This window comes from Chrysemys picta, chromosome 1 (genome assembly GCF_011386835.1).
Source record: "Chrysemys picta bellii isolate R12L10 chromosome 1, ASM1138683v2, whole genome shotgun sequence".
NCBI lineage: Eukaryota > Metazoa > Chordata > Testudines > Emydidae > Chrysemys > Chrysemys picta.
Window position 1 is genome coordinate 325,855,760 of NC_088791.1, and position 16,324 is coordinate 325,872,083.

The 16,324-nt window shown below is 46.3% G+C and overlaps 1 protein-coding gene and 1 long non-coding RNA gene across 3 annotated transcripts in view; both read left to right on the top strand.

The window, feature by feature from the left end:
* The window catches only part of MAML2 (mastermind like transcriptional coactivator 2), a 279,760-nt gene that overhangs the window by 30,857 nt on the left and 232,579 nt on the right, over window positions 1-16,324 (top strand). The window lies entirely within an intron of this gene.
* LOC135980929 (uncharacterized) overlaps window positions 1-16,324 on the top strand; it is a 43,506-nt gene that overhangs the window by 26,482 nt on the left and 700 nt on the right. The window contains exon 1 of the long non-coding RNA XR_010597870.1: window positions 1-15,347. This exon is cut by the window's left edge and continues 26,482 nt beyond it. This is a non-coding gene — a long non-coding RNA (uncharacterized LOC135980929). The remainder of the gene's footprint in view (window positions 15,348-16,324) is intronic.

Consider the following 16,324-nt stretch of genomic DNA (forward strand, 5'->3'; position numbering starts at 1 on the left):
CTTGAGTTTGTACAGGAAAGGAAAGGCATGGTGAGGTGTTGCTATTCTTAGGCTTCCCCCCATGTATAGGGAGAGCTGGCTGACAGGCTAGTTCGACTGATATCTTAGAGGCTAGATAGCTGCCTAGGTACATGGCCCCCAACACTGCAGTATCTGAGCACCTCATAATGGGTAATGTGTTTGTCCTCACCACACCCCTGGGAAGTGCCACCAGCCCCATTTTACAGATGGGGAACTGAAGCACACAGTAGTTTGCCCAGGCTGACATAAGACGTCTGTGGCCAACCAGGAAATTGATCCGTTGCTTCCTATTCCCAAAGCCAGTCAATTCCACTTGGTAGGTGTGTCGTTTTGCTGCTGACCCAGCCCTGTAGTGACTCTGCTGCAGAGGGGAGAGCTCATGGAGGAGAAGGAATCGATAGGAGAAAATGGCTTGCTGGGGAGTGGGAGATATGTCCCTAATGCTCCTCCTTCAGCAGGGAGACTTGGCAGGCAGAAACTTATCTCACACAGGTTCTTTATTTTCCCAAGACTCTGCTAGCTATTTAGGGCGTGATAGCTCTGACTTTAGCCAGCCGTCGTACTGGCAGATGCTATGTAAGCTTTCCACACAGCTCTGCAATCCTGACCTGCAACAATCCAGCTATTCCAGTCCGGGGTCTGTCTTGAGCAGAGATTGCTATCTGTGCCAGATTGCGTGGTGGTTTTCTGATGTGAACAGATGGGACTAGGGGGCAGGCTACATCTGCTCATAGAATTCTTCCGCCTTCGCAGTTGTTTTGAATGGGTGAGAGTTCTTGGGGGATTATGGATTTGGGCTCAGATGCTCCTTTTCTGTAATGCTCGTTGTGCTGGCGAGGGAACCCGCACTGCAAATCACAGAATCAGGCTGAGGAGGAAAAGACCTGTTAGTTCATCCAGCCCTTCTCCTTCCCAGTGAAGGATTGAACCCTGCAGGACTTTTGCTTGTGCTTCATTCAATTTAGCTTAAAAGTTCCAACCGCAGGAACCTCCTCTTAACCCCTGTTCCACAGCCTAATACAGCTCACCGGCAGCACATGTTTCCTGATATTCGGCCTAGCGCTCCCCTCTCTTCATTGCATGCGTGATTCCTGGTTACACCCGCCTGCAGCAGCCTAAGGGCCAGATTTTTAAAAGGGCCCAGCACCCAAAATTGGGACTGGATTTTCAAAAGAGCTCAGCTCCTGTTGTGGCACCTCAGGGGCGTGCCCAGATGGAGAGCAGGGGAGTGCTGAGAAACGTTGGAAAATAAGTTGCTTTCCTGCTTGCTTTTTGCACCCTTCAATATTTGCAGCTCGTTATCAGGCAGGCCCTCTCCCCCCAGTTGTTTCAGAGCCAAACTATGCAGAGTTTTCCTCATAAATCAATCCCTCCTGCCCCTGGGCTGAGGCCTCTGTTCTGCCAAGAGGAAGTTGGGAGGGGGTGGAGGGAAGGTGGATCTCAGCCACTTTTCCACTCCCCTAATCCTGGGCCGGACAGGGATAGAAACAGCCCCCAGCATCATTTAAAACCACCTCAGGGCTGCTCTGAGTGATGCTGTCTGCAGTCTGAGGGACTGAGGATCTGGTGGAGTGCTATGTATTCGGCCCCAGCACGTTCCCTATAGGGAGGAGGGCCGAACGGATGGTGTAGAGCTGGCTACACTGGCCTTGTGCCACCTACGGAAGCCTGTGTCCTTATTCTCCTTTAGGGCAGCCAGAACTGGGGCCAAGGATTGAGCCACCAGGGTGTTTTCGTTGCTTCTCTCAAAAGTCTCTTTGGTTCATCAGCATCTGTCTGGTCCAAAAGTTCCTAGCTCAGGCCACCCTATTCTAGGTGCGATCACACAGTATCGATATAGCCAGGGACTAGTGCCTCCTAGCTCCATGACAAGGTGCCTTTGGAGGATGTGTCCCAGAACCAAGTCACATTGCAAACTCATGGTTAATTTGTGGCTCGCTATCACCCCTAGATTTCTGTCAGCATTAGCCCTTCCCAGGTTTCCCCATCTCAATGAGTGAATGTGTGTCAGGTGATTATTCCCCATATGTAGCAGCATGCATTTTTCCATGTTACTTCTCAGGCTGTTATGGTTTCTGCCCATGTTTCTGTGCTCACTAGGTCCCTTTGCATCTGTCCTCGTTGTTTGCCGTTTCTCTGTCTTAACGTTGATACGTGCATCACCCCACCATGACTCGCTACACTGCCATCTATTAGCTGTTGATTATGCTCTTTCAGCCAGTGTTCAGTCCATCTGATAGTGTCCCTTGCCAAGCAAATTTGATTTCACTTCTCATTTAAGATTTTGTCCACTCATAAGTTTGTAATTCTAACAAACGAACAAAAAAAGCAATCAGGTTTGTCTGGCAAAATGCATTTTTTTAAACCCATGCTGCCTCTTATTCCTGGTTCCATTACCCTCTAGCTGCTTCGGTATTTTTCTTTCTTAATATTAGCTCCATTATGTTACTCTGGAGAATGACTGGAATTAAGAGATTATAATTACCAGGACCGCTCTTCAAGTCTTATTTAGAAATTGGTACCTAGAGCTGCTTTTCTTTAATCTTTGGCTTGGGTTTGGTTTACCTTGATGTTTAAGGAGTAATTGTCAGTCGTGTAGTAAGTCCGTTACCTAATTCCTTTAATACCTTATGATGATGATGTGCAGCAAGGCAAGAAGCACTGGGGTCTAGGGGGCTAATCAAGGAGTGTGAGCAATAGACTCCTTCATTCTAATCATGGCTTGGAGATGGTCTCTCTGCATGGGCTTGGTCAAATCCTCTAAAATGGGAGGATTAATACTTATTGTCATGGGAACAATTTGAAAAGAACTGTTCAAGTGCTAAAAATCCACCAGAATTCACATAAATAGGACTTGATTAGCCCACTAGTGTTGGATCTATTTGGCTAAGTTGGACCTATTTGCAAAATCATGTACCGTGTTGGCAACTAAGCACAGCACCAAGCATCTGGATTTTGCTTCTCTTCAAGTATGAACTTGGTACTAGAAAGACCTGAGGTTCACTGTTTAGCTTAAATGAGTCAGCTAAGCTGCTGTACCTCTCTAAGAATCAACTCATTAACCCTCCTCCAGATTTTCAGGCTGTCCCCTGTGCATGCAGTGTGCTCATTGGGGCAGGCTGGGTATGCTGTGAATAATTTTTACATACCCACCCAAAACTACCTCCACCAACCCTGGTTACTCATTTCAATAGATAGCTACTGCCACACAACAAAATACCCAGGGCAGGAAGGAAGGGAGAGGGGGGTCAAAATGTCCCTGCCTTTTTAATGGGAGCAAAATTATACACATTCATCACGCAGCTACAGTCAAACTCTAGCTGGCTCTAGTCAACTCTTGTTAAATGCTGGCTGGAGACGTCGGTTTTTACTGCTGTTCTCAAGCTTCCAAGAAAGGACATGTGACTTTGCTAAATTAAATTTCATTCACAGTGCTGTTTTCTTCTGCATACCTGCTGTGGCAGTTTTGTTTCTGAGATGGATAGTTTGCAGATATATTTTAGACTGCGAATCAGTTATTGTGAGTTCATGCATGTTAAAAATTAACGTGCAATTTGTGTTTATGGCTTTTAAAACTTTTGGTATGGCTTGTGAAGTATACTTCCTCAGTGGTGCCATCTTTTGCAATTTTTATCACAAGTCTCATGATAGTTAGTGTTTTTTCTTCAATCCCCAGCTCCTGGAGTCATGTGATTTCCAATAAGTTTTTAGCCCTTGTGGTTGGTGAAGAACAGTTGAAAGCATGAACCTTGAAAGCACAAAATCCAGAAGGCAAATATAAAGAACCTGACATGTAGCACCTCCCAGGTTTAGGGCATCACTGGGCTCTTACATCCTCTGGTGAAGAGCAGCTTCTAGTTGCTTTGCCTATCTGCAACTTGCTCCCTTCCTGCTGACTTTGCATTTTAGGGGATCTGTATCTTGGTTTATGCCAGCAGAATAGATGTACAGTTCAAAACAGTGTGACTGGAGCATGCTTTGAAGAGCATGGGTTATAGCGTGCGTGTTGTGACTAACGAGAGGTGCCCATGAGGATATTTTGGTGTTTGGGTTGTCTTTTTTGTAGACAGCACAGGAGCATGTGGTATCTTTCAGATAAATAAAGGGCACATTCCCTCCCCGAAAGAGCTAACAATCTGCACTGGCCCTGGTTTAGAAAGAGACAGCCCTGGGCAATAGGCTTTCAATTATAACTGGACCCATTTTCAGCAGTATTATCTCCTCAGTGTGGGAAGAAATAATGCGAGTGTCAACCCGAATTTCCTCTTGATTTTTTTCTTCCCTCTAGTACAGGGAGAATGGTCCCTTAAATCCTCAGAGGCTAATGCTATCCACACAGCAGCCATGTGCCTCCTCATTGATTCCCAGGACAGTTCCCCTATGCTGACCCCTTTGGCCAGTTCCTCAGAATCCCCATCAGGGTGTCAGAGAAGCAGCGTAACAAGGTGATTACAGCGTGTGCATTCTCTTGGTCAGGGAATGCCTATGAGGTTGAATTTGGGGTGATGGCGGCATAGAAATGGGCCATCTCTCTCAGCCCCTGCTTGATGTAACCGCCAAAGCCCAATCCCTGTGATGCAACCTCAGAAAGGGCATGCTGCGAAGCAGGCTTCTGCTCCTTCTGTCCGCCCCACAGCCCAGATATAACTGCTCTGGGTTCCCTGGGCTTCCAGAAGTGGGGAGACAATTGGGCGCATTTAAGGGAATGGGAATTGAGGACAAGTCTACACTTAAAACGCTGCATTGGCGCAGTTGCATCAATGCAACTGCACCGCTGTAGCGCTTTAATGAAGACACTCTAAGCCGATGGGAGAGAGCTCTCCCGTTAGCTTACTTGATCCACCTCCTTGAGAAGCTGTAGCTATGTCAACAGGAGAAGCTCTCCCACCAACATAGCGCTGTCTACATGGGACTTTAGGTTGGTATAACTATGTCGCTCAGGGGTGTGGAATTTTCACACCCCTGAGTGATGTAGTTATTCCAATATAGGTCTGTAATGTAGGCCAGACCTGAGGGTATGTCTACACTTAAAATGCTTCGGTGGCACAGCTGCAATGCTGGGGCTGTACTGCTATCGTGTTTCAGCTTAGACACCAATAGGAGGGGTTCTTCCATTGCTGTAGTTAATACACCTCCCCGAGAGGTAATAGCTAGGGTGACGGAAGAATTATCCCATCGACCTAGCACGGCCTACACCGGGGGTCAGCTCGTATAGCTATGTCTCCCAGGAGTGTGGACTATTCACATCTCCCAGGGATGTAGCTATCCAAATGTAAACTCCTAGTGTTGACCACCCCTGAGGCTCTCAGTAGATATTCTGCACCTTCCAGAATTGGGTCATCACTTAAAGACATTGTATGCTGCAGTTAGGCAGCATAGTGCACTGTGGATTATCTTAATTAGCTACGGTGGAACTATTTGAGGTAACAGGGTCAGTTTAATTGGTTTCTACAGAGCACGGGGTGCCCAGTGACCAAATGCAATGGTGACATTTGAAAAAGAGAGCATTTACTAACTGTAGCCTCTTCCTTAGGGCAGTGTTTTTCAACTTCTGAGTTAAAATGAAAGTGACCAATGAGAGCAGAGGGACCAAGTAGTAAGGACCCAATCGCCTGCTTCCTTTGCAGGCAATAGGAGTTTTGCCATCGCCTTCAACGGGTGCAGAATCGAGCCAGAGGCACCGTGTCAACAGCTGGCAGATGGGGCTGTTCACTGTGATGCAAATATTTTTTCCAGAAAGCCTGGCACGTCTGTTATTTCTGCAGTGCATGCAAGAGTCACCAGAAAGTTGGAGACTCCAGGTGCCATTTGCCTGTTCCTAACAAACCATGCTTCAAAATTACCAGTAAACAAAGGACAGGGGTCAGGTCTAGGACCCACACTCTGCCCTCACTTACTTGATTGTAATGGGGTTGTGTGAGGGCCAGATTTGGCCCCCTAGTTAAATGTAATTGGCCAGACTCGTCTCTGGTGTCAATTCATTACAGTCCAGAGATGAATAAATCCAAGTGAGTTTGATCCAATATGTTCCACCCCGCCCCCGCTCCCTTGTACTGTTCTTTGTTTTTTTAACCTAGATTTTTATTGAAAAAGTTCCAATACACAATAAGCAGAAAGACACAAAAGAGGAGGTGAGGCCAATGTGCTAAGGCCAGTGTGGTTTAATCCCTCATTGCACTCTTTTGGGATGGATAAATATTATGTGCCGTGTCCTCTGTTCAGACCCCGATTGCTTAGCACAAAGCAGCTGGAAAGCAGAGGCTCTCCAGTGACAGAGGGGAACCCTGAGGTGATGTGGAGGATCTTAAATGGCTCCTCGCCATCCACTTCTCCTCTTCCACATGGGGCAGGGGGAGGGAGGGAGGCATGGCAAAGGCAGGAGGGGCAGAGTGTATGCCCCCCCGCCTGACCTCGACCGATGCGGTAGTGCCTGTCGGGGCCACTTTCCTCCCCTCTCCCCTCAGCTGCGCCAAGTGTAAACTGGCCCTGTGAGTCCATGCAAAACGTCAAGTTAAAACACGTGCCCTCTGAGTAAAAGTGCTGGCGTCCGGGCACAGATTCTGAATGTGAGTTTGGATTGTGTTTGGGGTGCCAAGCTAGCGCGGCCATGCCTGAAGGCCTGATCCTGTGAGGTGCGGAGCACCCTCGGCACACCATAATTAGACAGAGCCGACAGCCAGGCTTTGGCTGCACACCTAGTGGGAGGTTCTCCTCTCGTTTACCCCAGGGGCTGCAAGGCCCAAGGGGCAATCCGGCCCAGGGTCAGTAATAGAACTCAGGCCTCCTTGCTCCCAGCGCATGGTGTAACCTCCAGACCAGGCTCCTCCCCTCAGTGTGCTGCTCTGAATGGTCTGTTTTAGCTTTAAAATCTTTTGTCCATATATCACACCAGACAGCGCCTGTTAATCAAAGTTACATTCTCCAGAGTATCTCCCATCAGATTAATATCCCCAAATGGCCTGTTAACTGCCCTCAGCCCTTATAAATTTCTGACCGTGGCTATTATCTGGAGTGAATTCCCCCAGATGTTATTTCTAAAGTACATGAAGCTACTGCTTTTCTTCCTTTGCTGATGGTGTGATGCCCTGTGATCGTTATTTTGTCATAGCGTCTCTTCTCTCTCACCAGCACCAAGAGCTGTACCCTTTCCGCCCCATTGTGAGAGCCAGCTGATAGCTTTTTCTTTTGTTGGCTCACCTGACACTGCATTGTTTTCTTGATATAGCTACGTTGTTTAGGGCTTATAGCAATATTTTCCCCTTTGTAGCTGATGGTTGACTATTTGCTAGTATAATTCTTGTATACCATTGTATTCTTGTCAGCTTTTATTTTGATACCCAAGAGGGTAATTGTGCATAGGCTCATGAGTGCAGGTATCTGCTTTGCAGGCACGGGTACCTGTTGTGTAGTCAGCAATCCTTAATTGCTCGCTTTCTGCCAGCATTTAGGCCCACCCTTTGCAATGACTTACTGCGACCCCAGATGCATTCCTGAGTCCATAAACTAAAGAGCATTGTTGCCAGAACCTATGTGTTTTCTACACCTGATTTCTGAATCCTCTATTCTACGAGGAACACAGTAACTGCCTGTGTATACTTGTAAATGGGGATTTTGCAGGAATAATTTAGGCAGTTATTGTAGCAGGGTTGAAACCCTATTTAAGAAAAATATTAAGCACATGCTTAAATCCATCCTTATTCATCAGAATACTTACGCATACACTTAACGTTAAGCACATGCTTAAGTGCTTTGCTGAATCGCGTTGGTTTGCTGAATCAGGGCCCTGACCCTTACTGAAAATTATTCTTTTGTCTCTGTTGACAGATTTTAATCACTGGCGTGAGAAATATTTTCAGGTGTGTGATTATGGCTTGTTTTTCTTTTCCAAGGGATTCTGTCCCACCCCTCCCCTTTCACTGGTTACCTGACAATTGCCAGCTATTTTATTAATTTTTTTCATAGTTCTCCTTGCATTTTAAATAACTGAGCTAAAGTTAAAGCTGACGGATTACACCCCCTTTGGTTGTCATTGTTCATGGATCAGTTTCTGCCTAGAATAGAAATAATTAAATGATAAGAAAGGATCTTGTTTGCTTCTTATTCCCTGGCATCATATATGGAAAAATATTGCAGTTGGTTGAATTGTCTATTAGAAATTAGCCTTTAAAGGAGAACAAACAGAAGGGAGTTATGCAAGTGGGTCCTTTAGGGCTGGATCAAAACAAGGAAGGAGAAAGAAGATGATTGTGTTCATGTACTTGTGGATTAATTTATGTGTCTTTATGGGTACATGAAAAGAAAATTATGGCTACCTATAAAGGTCTAATTAGGGCATCCAGTGTCAGTTCTCTGCAGCTAATCTGTTGCAGATCATAAAAAAACAATAAAAGCATTATCACGTGTTGCACATTAAATGGACTGTTTTCAGCTAATGAGGCCAAATTAAAAAAAGATCTAGCTGGAAAGTACACTCTTTGTAGCTCTTAAATGCAGGATAACTCTTTAAAAACCCCAGTGTGTTTACTGTGTAGCCCAATAATGAGTAACATATGCTGCCTCCACATTATTGGTCAAATTCTGCCCTTTGAGAGCATTTGGCCAATTGCATTAATTTTTTAGCGTTTGTTCACAGGACGGAGCTCATGCAATTCTAAGTAAGTCCCACGGATGGGCATTTACTCATGCAAGCAATCCCAATTGCACTACTCACTTGAGTAAGGGTTTTACACTCAGGCTTTTAGATAGGACAGCTGAGAATTCAGAAAACCTGCAAGTGAAAAATCTTTGGCAAAACCTCAATTCTAGCTGAAAATAGACATTTGCAGAGAATTAGGTGCAATTAGTCAAACTCCTGCTACCTCCAAACATGACGACAGACCGAAAAATTATAGCTATTCAAAACACTACTGCAAAGATAATTTTCCTAGCTGATCTCTTTGACCATGTCACGCACATTTGGTGTCCCTTCCACGTCATATCAGACGTAAGCTACTTGTCTTCACTTTCAAAGCCCTTCACAGCTTAGCTTTCATACACTATTGAGAAATAACCTCCTGTCTCTGATCAGCCAGTGATGCCAGCTTCCACCTCCCACCTGTTACATTTTCAAACAAACACCTTTGTGCATTCTCCCACGCTGCCCCTCACGATTAGGAGGAGCTCTCCACAGACGTCCACAAAGCTATCTTATTATCCTCCTTCAAACTCTCCTTTGCCATGGTGCTTATGTAATGCCAACAGACCCCAGTGGGCAGGATTGAACCAGGGACCTCTGGAGCGTAGTACATGAGCCTTTACCGCATGAGCTAAAAGCCACCTTGCTGTTAGCTAAGGTTGTAGAGCGAACTCATTTAACTCTCTCTCTCAGTGCCACTAGATGGGACAGAGCACCACACCCAGGAGGTGTGTGGGTTACATATTTCCCCTACCTGAGGAAGTGCATCCTAAGCTTCAGAGACTTCCCAGTTGAAATCCTGGACAAGCCCCCACTTGTAATACCAACAGAGCCCAGTCGTCAGTGGGCAGGATTGAACCGGGGATCTCTGGCACGTAGTGCATGAGCCTCTACCGCGTGAGCTAAAAGCCACCTCGTTGTAGCTAAGGCTGTAGCGCAGACTGATTTTATCTCTCTCTCTTTAAGTGGTTTCGGTGCCACTAGATGGTACAGAACACCACACCCAGGAGGTGTGTGGGTTACACTTACACAAAACTTGATGCCAGTTAGACAGCTGGTATACTCAGTCCAGTGTCTGTCATGCTGACCAGTACTGTCTCACTGCATCATTGTGCTCCTCTGTCGGCCTGTATCTGCCTGTTGACTCTTGTCTTATTCTTAGATTGCAAACTGTTAGGGTCATGGACCATGCTTGTGTCCTGTTGGTACGGCACCTAGCACCTGACTGGAGATCCAAGGTGAGACTGCAATACAAATAATAATAAAGAAGGAGAGGCAGGAGCTTTATACCTTCCAGGGCGACGTTGGGCATTCTGCCTTCTTGCAAATCAGTGGCCAGCTCCACTTTAAGAGTGGTCATTTTCTGGGGTGGGAGTATTTTCAGGAGATGAATGAATCATGGACCTGTGCCCCCTCTGCTCAAGCCTGCAGGAAGCACTTTTCAGAACCTTAACTCCACTCCTGTGGTCCCTGCTTTGTTGGCTGGTGTGGAGGGTGCAAAGATAAATATGTCTCAGCCAAAGGACTTTGGGTGTACTACAGGCCAGCCACACCTCCCTCCATGCCAAAGATACTGTGGAGATTGGTATACAAATAGAAGTAAACAGAGATAAAAGGCAGAATCTAGTACATAAATGACATTGTTAATGAGATTGGATCCTTTTCTGGATATACAGGAAATGTTCTTGGTAATCCTATTTGTATCCATGTCTTAATGATCCCTTCTAGCCGGAGGTGCCAGACTCTGTGTGTCATGCGAATGCTGACTTGGAGGATTTTTAGATCCAAATGATTAGGCCAGTTGGTTGGTGGAGGAGGGGAGCCGTTCAAAGACCTGGCATTCTTTAACATTAAGTTGGCTGCCTTTGACAGAACCATTCTGATGTATTTGTTGCTGGAGAAAAATGTTACGGTGCAGAGAATCATAGGACTGGAAAAAGCAACAGAGGGTCCTGTGGCACCTTTGAGACTAACAGAAGTATTGGGAGCATAAGCTTTCGTGGGTAAGAACCTCACTTCTTCAGATGCAAGACCTTGGGGGGTCATCTAGTCCAGTCCTCTGCACTCATGGCAGGACTAGGTATTAGCTAGACCATCCCTCACAGGTGTTTGTCTAAACTGCTCTTAAAAATCTCCAATGATGGAGATTCCACAACCTCCCTAGGCAATTTATTCTAGTGCTTAACCACCCTGACAGTTAGGAAGTTTTTCCTAATGTCCAACTAAACCACCCTGGCTGCAATTTAAGCCCATTGCTTCTTGTCCTATCCTCAGAGGTTAAGAGGAACAATTTTTCTCCCTCCTCCTTGTAACAACTTTTTATGTACTTGAAATGTGCGGAGGAAACTTATTTTTAAACTTTAAAATAATGTATATATTTTTGGTGTGAAAATCTTAAAGCTGCAATAGTTCACAATACAGACGAGTGTGCTGCACAATATCATTTTAGTGTCGCTGCTTTTTCAGCTACTAACGCATACGCAGAGGAAAAGGCTGCACAGCAAATTGCGGAGTGAATTTTTGTATCTGATTTATAAGCCCTTCCAAACAGGGGTGTATATCAGGGAAATGCTGACGTGCTGGAATGGCTCTAGCAAAACTCCCAGCGAGCGAGCGACTCTCATAGTTCTGTGTCTACGCTGTCAGCAGAGGGTTATCCTGTATTTCAGATATAATACCTGTGAAGTGCTCTGCAGCAGCCTGTATCTGCGCTTGCTTACGCTGGGTTTACACCTTGCTCCCGATTTGAATGGGCGGGAGAGGAGAAACCAGCTATCACGGGGCATGAACTGGTAGGCCATGGGGTGAGGAGAGAGTTTTCTCTTCCCTTATTCCCCTGTGTAGGGGCTGGGCCCAATCATACCCTTTGAACTCAGAGGAACACAAGTCAGATGAGAGTCTAGCGCCACTGCCACCACTAGACTCCTCTCAGGGGTGGAGAGGGATGGGGCTACGTTGCTACTCTCCTCCCCTTGTGCCATCCACAGAGATGGGAGGGAACCTGGCCAAAGAGCAGTGCAGCGGCCATTATGCCTGCCTGAAGAGCAACGTTTCTAGGAGCCCCGGCTGAGCGGGTGCAGCTCCGTACTGCTCCATACCATACGCTGTAGCTTACAACTAGACTTGAGCCCTTCGGCTGGGATTTTCAAAGGAGCTGAAGGGGGTTAGGCACCCAAATGCCACTGGCATTTATTGAGAGTTGGGTGCCTGTGCAAATCCCAATCTCAGTGCTCAAGAGGACCGATTCCACAGACTGAAGCAAACCCTGAGTGCTTACATAGCACGGTCTGTCTTCAAAGCCCTGGACCAGCATTAGGCCTTTTAACCTTAAGCACTGAATGGAAATAGGGTGTAGGAGGACGATCGCACTGCTGATGTGCCCCCTTGTATCAGACACTCCGATCTGAAAGCTGCTCTGTCTTTAGCTGAGTATACTCAGACACGCTCCTACAGATCTCCCCATTGGGCATCTTGGTGCATTGTTTTGTTTGTGGGAACTGGGAACCAAAATATGAAAGTGACCTCCTTCGGCTGGGGGTTGCCAGGGACATGTTTGCCTTGGCTGAATTATGCAGCTACATCTGTAAATTTCCTTTCTTTTGTCAGTTTGTGTCACAACCTTCATGTTATTTAAACAAGTGGGAGGGGCAGTTTGTGTCCAACAGTCATTCTTAGGCATTTTTTACTCTCGTCTTATCAATTATTTACAGAAATAAAGCATTTCAAAGTAAGGCCAGTCCTCCCAGGATATTCAGATCCTCTGGCACCATCCCACGGATGAAGTAAACATTTCCATACCTTGTTGATCCAGTGCATCCCAGCTCCCCTGCCTCTACATACTCCCTGTGTACATCCCGGGAAAGCATCGCTCAGTATGTAGAGGATGCTTTCCAGGGATGTTTTCCAGCCTGGATTTCAGGGCACATCCTGCCCCTGCAACTGCGTAGGCATCCTTGGAAGCAGAGGCATTGCATACCGGGGTGGGATTCTGTGGGGCAATGCATGGGGCTCTGGTCCATGAGCAGTGGCCCCCTGCATGGCAGGTGGTGGGTAGTTCTGAGCAGGTTGAGGAGTGGCCAGGGAATCTCCCACTGCAGTCTCGGGCATGGTGGGGCTTAGCATGATGTCACAGAGTTACACCACAGCCATTCTGCAGGCTTGAGGGAAGATTCCTACCCCATTTCCTTAGGCATCAGTCCAGTCCCAGCCTGGCTGTTCAGGCCAGGTGCTGCTCAGAGAGTTTGTTAAAACAGCATAAAACGACTCCGAATTCATTCTGGCAAACAGGTATTTTAGCATCCTTCTTTCAGCATCTCTTTATCCTTCCTCGGATCCTGCTCCAATTGAAGTCAATGCAGGTGGGGGCGGGGTTTGCGTTTTATTTCAACAGGAGCAGTATCAGACCCAATCCAGTGGAGGCCTTTAACAATGAGAATGGCAGGCACAAAAATACAGAAGCCATTCAGGTGTCTTAAAGGAGCTGTTGGAAATTTTCACATGCACTCTCCCACTTTCAGAACTGAAAAAGATTTGGGGGCCGACCAAGTCCCACAAGGATCTGATGTGCAAAAAGCCAGCAGGCTTTTAATCTGTGCTGAGTCATAGCTGGGTTTGTACCAAATGCTCCTTTGCTCTTGCACACAGTTTGTTGTCATCTTCACCAAGCCCATTCCATAAAGTCAGGTTTTATTGTCTCACTCTCATGGTTACACCATTTGTGGACAATTATTCACAGGGAAAATATTTCTCCTGTTTTCCCATCTCATTTCTACACATGTCAAATCTCCTCACCCTTTCCAGCAAGTCCAAATGCCCATGAAGAGTCCATAACTAACATTTTTGTCCATTTAATGTGCTAAAGAATACATTGGAATGAGCAGATCCACTCTGACTGCCTTGTCTAACCCAGTCTATTATGTATAGTGCATTATTCTAACGTAATATAAGATTTAATTGTCTCCTGGCATCAGTCCCTTGAAGTCAATGAAGTTACACCAATGGCAGATTTCATCTATAGTGGTTGACTCTCTTTTGTGTAAAAACTAATGTGAATTTGCATTTGCAACATGATCAGCTCCTTGCAATATTTGGTGTGTGTTGTAAAGCCCTAGCCTCTGGAAGCATGTGATTAGGTGAGAATCTCAGCTTTATTTGTATTTTTTTCTGTGTGTTTCTAGTCCCCATGGTTACAGAGAAAAGTTTGAAAACATAAGCAAATGCACTCAGAGGCTCAGAAACAAGAAGGGGTGCTGGAACTAGGGGTGCTGGAGGTGGTGCCGCACTCCCTGGCTTGAAGTGGTTTCCATCATATACAGGGTTTACAGTTTGATTCAATGGCTTTAAGCACCCCTATGATACAAATTGTTCCAGCGCCCCTGGAGACCAGAAGGAAATAAGTATTGGATTCTTTTTATTATTATTTTAAGCCAATCTCATGACTTTTGAAGCCAGTCCTGGTTTCAGAGGGCCCAGCTTATGACTTTTAAAAGCGTGGGGTTGGGAGTACTGCATTTTAATGCATTTTATGGCTTATTTTAAAACTTCAGTGTTATAAACGAGGGAGCTTAGGACATCTGCCAGACATTTGAAATATACAATTACTTCCTGATAAAAACCTACTGTCATTCCAGACTATAGTGGATTTATGGCTGAAGCAAGATATGAGACAGATCCATGGTGTGTGTGTGAGGTTTTGAATCTAGCCCCAGTGGTAGGAAACTTTATGTGCAGTTTCCTCTTCTTTCATCGGTTTTTAGAATAAGAGTAAAGTGTATTTGTGCCATTTGGGATCAAATCTTTCTCATGGCAGTAATCTCATCTGAAGGGTCCAGGACTAGTTATGGGCCTCATTCACGGGTTGCCATTGAATCAGGCTCGAAGGTCTAATCTTTCTACATGGTCCACTAATATGGGTGCTACAGTTCCTGAGTGTCACAGGACTGGGACATAGGCAGTCTGACCTAGTGGTTGGAGCAGAGGTCAGGCCTAGTGGTCAGAGCCAGACTCAAGAACCAAGCAAGAATCAGATCCAGTGCAGCAGCCAGTCACTTGGGTGGTATGGTTGGGCCAATGAGTGGGGCCGGTCAGCATCCCCAGTCAGGATCCTCATAGGCAGTGTCTCGGGGAAGGTCAGAGATCTGCTAGCCCCTCACTTCCAGTAGTCCTGGGTGGGCTGCCTAGTGGCAGGGTGTGAGGGCTGTGTGTGAGTGCAGGGTGTGAGGGCTGCCAGGGAAGCTGTGAGTCCTTACATCATGCCTGATGTGGGGCCTGATGTTCAGAGGTACTGAGCACTCATAGCCCTCCCTTGACATCAGCTGGAGGTGTTCTGTGCTCAGCACAGGAAGGAGACCCAAAAATGCAGTCCCCCAAAATTACAGGACAATTTGCAAAATTAGGCCTAAGTGAGCAGATATGCAAGTGGGAGTTAGCTTATGATATTCAGGGTTTACTTATGGCTTTTAGAACAGGTGGTTCGTTGGGCAAGGAAAGGAGGTACAGCAAACACCTGGCAGCGGATGGATGATCTATGCCTGTAGGCGTAAGGACAATGCAGATATAATGCCTCCAGGGGGTGCTGGAACATGGTCAGCAGCCACGGAACCAGCTGGAGTATGGCCCCCATCTCCCACTGCCACCAACAGTGCTGGGTCCAGTGAGTATGAAAATCGAATCAGCAGGCTTTTCAGAAAAGCTCTGCACTCAAATATTATTATTTGTTTGTATTGTGGTAGCAGCCGGTAGGTGCTGTACAAGCAGAACAAAGAGCTCCAAAGAGCTAATAGTCTGTTTAGAATTAGGCTTACATGAAAGCACTTTAAAGTTAGCATAGTGAACCTTGCAAAGCAAACTACTCGTTAATTGAGGTAAACACGGTGCAGACTACAGCTCACAACATACTTACTTAGCAGCATCTCTGGGTATTTGATTTTCCTCCAGTTTTCTAGGCAGAACATCCTCAGCTCTGCTCGCTTTTAGGAGAAAAAGCCAAAAGAGCTCCCGAGGGACTCACAGAATTGTCCTTGTCCAGGGATAGCGACATGGGAAGAGCTGGGGACGCTGCCTGCTGTGGCTAGCCCAAGGAACAGATCTTGGTACCATAAAATAAGCAAGGAATGATAAAGGGCAATAAACATATGGAGTAAAGTACCAGGAAAGGCTATTGAAGCAAAGAGTATGTGGGAGTACAAGCAAAACCTAGATTTGTTTGTGGAAGAGAGAATTGATGAGTATGGCGAAAAAGCAGGAAGTTGGGATTAAGATAAATCAGAAAAAAAGGGGAAGGCATGTTGGACCAGATGACCTTTCCCTTGTTTCTGAAATATCTTGTCTCCTAAGCAGGGCAGAGGGACAAGAGTCATGAGGAGAAGAAGTTTGAAGCAGGGACAAGGGGCAGGAGTGACGTGGGGAAAAGAGAAAGGAGACAAGGACCTCAATTCTCAAGTGACCCCCAACCTCTGTACAGTGCAGGAGCCAAAGGAGGAAAAGATAGCAAGGTTGACTGCGTATGCTGGTGCTGGCTTGTAGTTATTTTGGCCCCTTCTGCATGTTAGAGCACCCACAGGGCTATTCTGGTAGGAAGAGCTGGAGCCCAGTTGCACTCTGGAACTCCTCCACAGTCTTTAGCCCTAT